The sequence below is a fragment of the Sciurus carolinensis genome, chromosome 8 (genome assembly GCF_902686445.1).
Source record: "Sciurus carolinensis chromosome 8, mSciCar1.2, whole genome shotgun sequence".
NCBI lineage: Eukaryota > Metazoa > Chordata > Mammalia > Rodentia > Sciuridae > Sciurus > Sciurus carolinensis.
In genome coordinates this window covers 39111642-39117455 of record NC_062220.1, presented here as the reverse complement: position 1 = coordinate 39117455, position 5814 = coordinate 39111642, and the positions used below count along the sequence as shown (strand labels likewise).

The 5814-nt window shown below is 37.4% G+C and overlaps 1 pseudogene; it reads left to right on the top strand.

Annotated features, from left to right (window-relative positions):
* The first annotated feature begins 4236 nt into the window (after positions 1-4236).
* Positions 4237-5250, top strand: LOC124991293 (RAD51-associated protein 1-like; annotated as a pseudogene).
* The last annotated feature ends 564 nt before the right edge of the window (positions 5251-5814 follow it).

Below are 5814 nucleotides of genomic sequence, written 5' to 3'. Positions count from 1 at the left end.
TATGGTTTGCCAATATTTTGTTAAGGATCTTTGCATCTATATTCATCAAGGATATTGGTCTAAAATTTTCTTTCCTTGATGTGTCTTTTCCTGGTTTGGGTATGAGGGTGATATTAGCTTCATAGAATGAGTTCGGTAGGGTACCCTCCTTTTTTATTTCCTGGAATACTTTGAGAAGTATTGGAATGAGTTCTTCTTTGAAGGTCTTGTAGAACTCGGCTGAGAATCCGTCTGGTCCTGGGCTTTTCTTGTATGGTAGATTTTTAATGGCTTCTTCTATTTCATTGCTTGATATTGATCTGTTTAAATCGTGTATGTCCTCCTGGTTCAGTTTGGGAGGAGCATATGTCTCTAGAAATTTGTCAATGTTCAGTAGTTTCTATTTTGTTAGAATACAGATTTTCAAAGTAGCTTCTCATTATGTTCTGTATCTCAGTGGTGTCTGTCGTGACATTTCCTTTTGCATCATGTATTTTAGTAATTTGAGTCTTCTCTCTCCTTCTCTTTGTTACTGTGGCTAAGGGTTTGTCTATTTTGTTTACTTTCTCAAAGAACCAACTTTTTGTTTTGTCAATTTTTTGCATAGTTTCTTTTGTTTCAATTTCATTGATTTCAGCTCTGATTTTAATTATTTCCTGTCTTCTACTTCTTTTGATGTTATTCTGTTCTTCTTTTTGTAGGACTTTGAGCTGTAATGTTAGGTCATTTAGTTGTTGACTTTTCATTCTTTTCTGGAATGTGCTCCATGCAATGAATTTTCCTCTTAGTACTGCTTTCATAGTGTCCAAGATTTTGATATGTTGTATCATCATTCTCATTGACCTCTAAGAATTTTTTAATCTCCTCCCTGATGTTTTTTGTTATCCATGTTTCATTCAATAGCATATTATTTAGTCTCCAAGTGTTGGAGTAATTTCCCTTTTTTATTTTGTCATTGATTTCTACTCTCAGTCCATTATGATCTGATAGAACACAGGGCAGTATCTCTATTTTTTTGTATTTTCTAAGGGCTGCTTTGTGGCATAACACATGGTCTATTTTCAAGAAGGTTCCATGTGCTGCTGAGAAGAAAGTGTATCTGCTCGTTGATGGATGGAATATTCTATATATGTCTATTAAGTCTAGGTTATTGATTGTGTTATTGAGTTCTATGGTTTCTTTGGTTGGATTTTGTTTGGAAGATCTATCTAGTGGTGACAGTGGTGTGTTAAAGTCGCCCAGAATTATTGTGTTGTGGTCTATGTGATTCTTGAAATTGAGAAGGATTTGTTTGAGGTACAGGGATGCACCATTGTTTGGGGCATAAATATTTACTATGGTTATGTCTTCCTGATTTATGGTTCCCTTAAGCAGTATGAAATGTCCTTCTTTATCCCTTCTGACTAACTTTGGCTTGAGGTCCACTTTATCTGATATAAGGATGGAAACCCCCACTTTTTTACTGAGTCCATGTGCGTGGTAGGTTTTTTCCCATCCTTTCACCTTTAGTCTGTGGATGTCTTTTTCTATGAGATGAGTCTCTTGCAGGCAGCATATTGTTGGGTCTTTCTTTTTAATCCATTCTGCCAGTCTATGTCTTTTGATTGATGAGTTTAGGCCATTAACGTTCAGGGTTATTATTGAGAAATGATTTGTATTCCCAGTCATTTGGCTTATTTTTGGTTTTTAAGTTGGCTTGGCTTCTCCTTTGAGTGGTTTTTCTCTAAGGTAGTTCCTCCCTTAGCTGACCTACATTGTTGTTTTTCATTTCCTCCTCATGGAATATTTTGTTGAGAACATTCTGTAGCACAGGCTTTCTATTTGTAAATTCTTTTAACTTTTGTTTATCATGGAAGGATTTTATTTCATCTTCAAATCTGAAGGTTAGTTTTGCTGGGTATAGGATTCTTGGTTGGCAACCATGTTCTTTCAGAGCTTGAAATATATTGTTCCAGGCCCTTCTTGCTTTTAGAGTCTGGGTTGAGAAGTCTGCTGCTATCCGTATTGGTCTCCCCCTATATGTAATCTGATGCTTTTCTCTCGCAGCCTTCAAAATCCTATCTTTATTTTGAATTTTAGGCATTTTCATTATAATGTGCCTTGGTGTGGATCTGTTGTGATTCTGTGCATATGGTGTTCTGTAAGCCTCTTATATTTGATTTTCCATTACATTCTTCAGGTTTGGGAAATTTTCTGATATTATTTCATTGAATAGGTTGTTCATTCCTTTGGTTTATATCTCTGTGCCTTCCTCAATCCCAATAATTCTTAAATTTGGTCTTTTCATGATGTCCCATAGTTCTTGGAGATTCTGTTCATGATTTCTTACCATCTTCTCTGTTTGGGTGACTTTATTTTCAAGAGTAAATATTTTGTCTTCATTGTCTGAGGTTCTGTCTTCCAAGTTGTCTAGTCTGTTGGTGATGCTTTCCATTGAGTTTTTTATTTGGTTTATTGTCTCCTTCATTTCAAGGATTTCCGTTTTTTTGTTTTGTTTTGTTTTGTTTTTTGAGAATCTCTATCTCTGTTGAAATGATCTTTTGCTTCCTGCAGGTGCTCTTTCAGCTTATCGGTATTATCATTCATTGCCTGCATTTGCTCTCTTATCTCATCCTTTGCTTCGCAAATCATCTTAATCATGTATAATCTGAAGTCCTTTTCTGACATTTCTTCTAACATACTGTCATTGGCTTCTATTACTATAGAATCTAGATTTGTTTGGATCATTTTCTTCCCTTGTTTTTTCATGTTGTTCATGTATCTTCCCCTCTAGCAGTGCAGATCTGGGGTATTGCAGATTTCCCCCTATAGGCTTATAGTGGCCCTATAGGTTTCCAAAACCCTTTCTTTAAGGGGAGATCAATATTAGCAGTGCCCAAATCAGACACTATGCAATCCTAGACCAAATAGCCCCTATGGGGACAATAACAAAATTGTCATAATAAACAAAATGAGTTCAAATATTATCTTCAGTGAAACAAACAGGTTTGCAATAAGGTCTGTAGTTTCCAATGGAGGACAAAGAGGATGCAGAGGGATGTAGAATGTGGCTGTTAATGGGATAAGAAAAGAATATACAGAAGTTCTAGAAAATAGGGTGAGAGTGTAATCAAAAGAAATCGGATGTTAGCATTCAAAAAAGGGAGAAAGAGACTCTGAGGGAACAGGTAAACAAAAGGAAAAGAGAGCAAGAAAAGTAAAGAAATAAAAACTTAAATTTTTTTTAAAAAGGAGAAAAAAGAAAATCTACTGTATAACAGTCATATACTAATGAAACCTCCCAGTGTTTAGTAGCCTGATGCATGAGAGGTACCTGACAATGAGCTTCAAGCCTCCAGCAGGCGTCGCAGGATGGGATTTGCCCCACCCAAAGATCAGAGCTACGGCTTCCAGGATTATCCAAGATGGCCACTCTGGCTTCGAAATGTGTTGGCAAATGGGTAGCTGCAGCTCAGGGGTGGACGTGGTCAGCTGGAGGTCCTGGAGATGGGATGCAGTTGGTCCGGCAGGGGTCCTGGAGGTCCGGTGTGTTTGGTGTGGTTGTGGGATCCTGGAGGTCGGGTGCAATCAGTCGGTCTGGGGTCCCGGTGATAGGGCATAGTCAGTTGGTCTGGGGGTCCTGGCGGCAGGGAGCAGTCAGTCAATGTGAGAGCCCCAGAGGCAGGGAGTGATTGGTAGGGCTGAGGGATCCTGGAGACGGGGCTCAGTCAATCCGGCCAGGGGGTAAATGGCCTGTTACATATTCTTACATACACACAATACAATAATATTATTTGGCCAATTTTATTCCCTGGTACTTCTCTTCTTCCACCCCTTTGACCTCCCCTGGTCCCTTACCTCTAAGATCTTCCTTCAATTTTCATGAGAGTCATATTCTCAACGTATTTTCCTTAAGACTTGTCTGTATTCTCAATATATACACTGTGTTCATATTATCTTATGTTCAAGAAGTGTATGTAAATGTTGACCACTGTTTTTGATAAATTGAGTGAGACTCCTTATTTACCTGATTTACCTCTGTTTATTGTTCAACCAAATTAGAACCAATTAATAGGTGCACAATCATTTGTTGAACTGAGTTCAATTTTCTGTCTTCAGAGTTGTTTCTTTCTCAGTTCCAGTTACTTTTTCTTTTTGAATTAATGCCTCACTTTTCAACACATATATGCTTTTGTTCCTACCTTTATTGAGGAATAATTGACAAAACCGTATATATTTGGAGTTGAACACTGTAAGTTTCCAGCCTTGACTCAGAACATGGTGTGGTCTGTTACACATAAGAAACCAGTTAATTACTCACAGTTTGAGGACTCTGATAGCGATGATGATTTTGTTTCTGCAACTAGACCTTTAAATAAGAAATCCAGAACAACATCAAAGGAATCAAAACATGATAAAGCAAAACCTAACTTGCAGAATCCCCAGAAAGAAGACATTCAACTATAAGAGAAGACCCCTAAGACCCCTAAAAAAAAGGTGAGAGGATGGTCTCAGATGATAAGCTCTTCCAGAGAGACTTAGAAGTGGCTCTAGATTTGTCAGTGAGGGAAATTCCAACAGTTACCAGTGATGTACACAAGTCTCAAGATAAAAGCATTAAGAAACATGGCAACAGTAAAACAGAAGTAATAAGTCGCATATCTCTAATTGCTGTGTAACCAGTGATTATTTAGATTTGAACAAGATCACAGAGGAAGATGATGCTTGTGGTGTTCAAGGGAAAAGAAAAGCAGCATCTAAAACTGTGGTCCAGCAGAGGAAGGTACTTTTGGAAGACAGTGATGCTGATAGTGCTGATGACCCTGAGCCAGACATTGCAACTGGTGATTCTGAGGAGGATTCTGATTTTGATGAGTAAAGATAATGATGAAAACTTTACTATGAAAAAAAGTAAAGTTAAAGAAATTAAGAGGAAACAAGTGAAGGTAAAATCCCCAGCAGAAAAGAGAAGAAATCTAAATCCAAATGTAATACTCTGGTGACTTCAGTAGACTCTGCTGCAGCTGCCATCAAATTAGAATCTCAGACTTCACCCAAGGAGGCTTATCTTTCTCAGAAGTCACTAGGAAACCATTGCAAATACACAGTCCTCCAGCTGAAGGAAAGAAACCAAAGTGGGTTCCCTCAGCAGCATCCAGAAGTAGTAACAACAGTAGCAGCCCACTGGTAGGAGTGTCTATTAGGTCCCCAAATCAGAGTCTTCACCTTGGCTTATCCAGATTTGGATTTAAGCCTTTGCATCCAAATGCCACTAGTAGCCAAGTGTGGTAGTAAAGAAATGTTTGATAGAATCACAGTTTTGCAAGTGTCTTTATATTTGACTTGTGTTTAAGATTAAGGAGGGTATTATAATATTGAAGAATCCTTTAACATGTCACATAAATGATCTGTTTTGTAATTATATTCCCTAAAGAGGTTTTCAAGACTTCAAAAAGAGGTTTGTTCATAAGAAATACCTTCTTATGACATTTCTTCTGAAGAGCTGTTCTGTTTCTTAGGTATCATAAGTCATTGTCTTTTTTAGTGGTTGTCAGTTTAATGTGGAGGAAGTTTGTATCAGGTGCTATAGTTTCCTGGTCACAAGATGTTCCTTCCTAACTTTGTCTAGTTTGTGACACTGTAACTGTTCTGACAAGGGAAACATTCATATTTCTTTTAGGAGACATTTTGAAATCTTATAAGCGACTTAAGTTATATTGTCAGTTTTACCGCAAGGATATTTTGTATTTTAACCAAATCTTAAAATAAGAATAAAGAATCATTTTACATATTAAAATGGATACTTCACTATGGCATGTCTCCTACTTGGAAATCAATGATTATTGTATAGCAAAT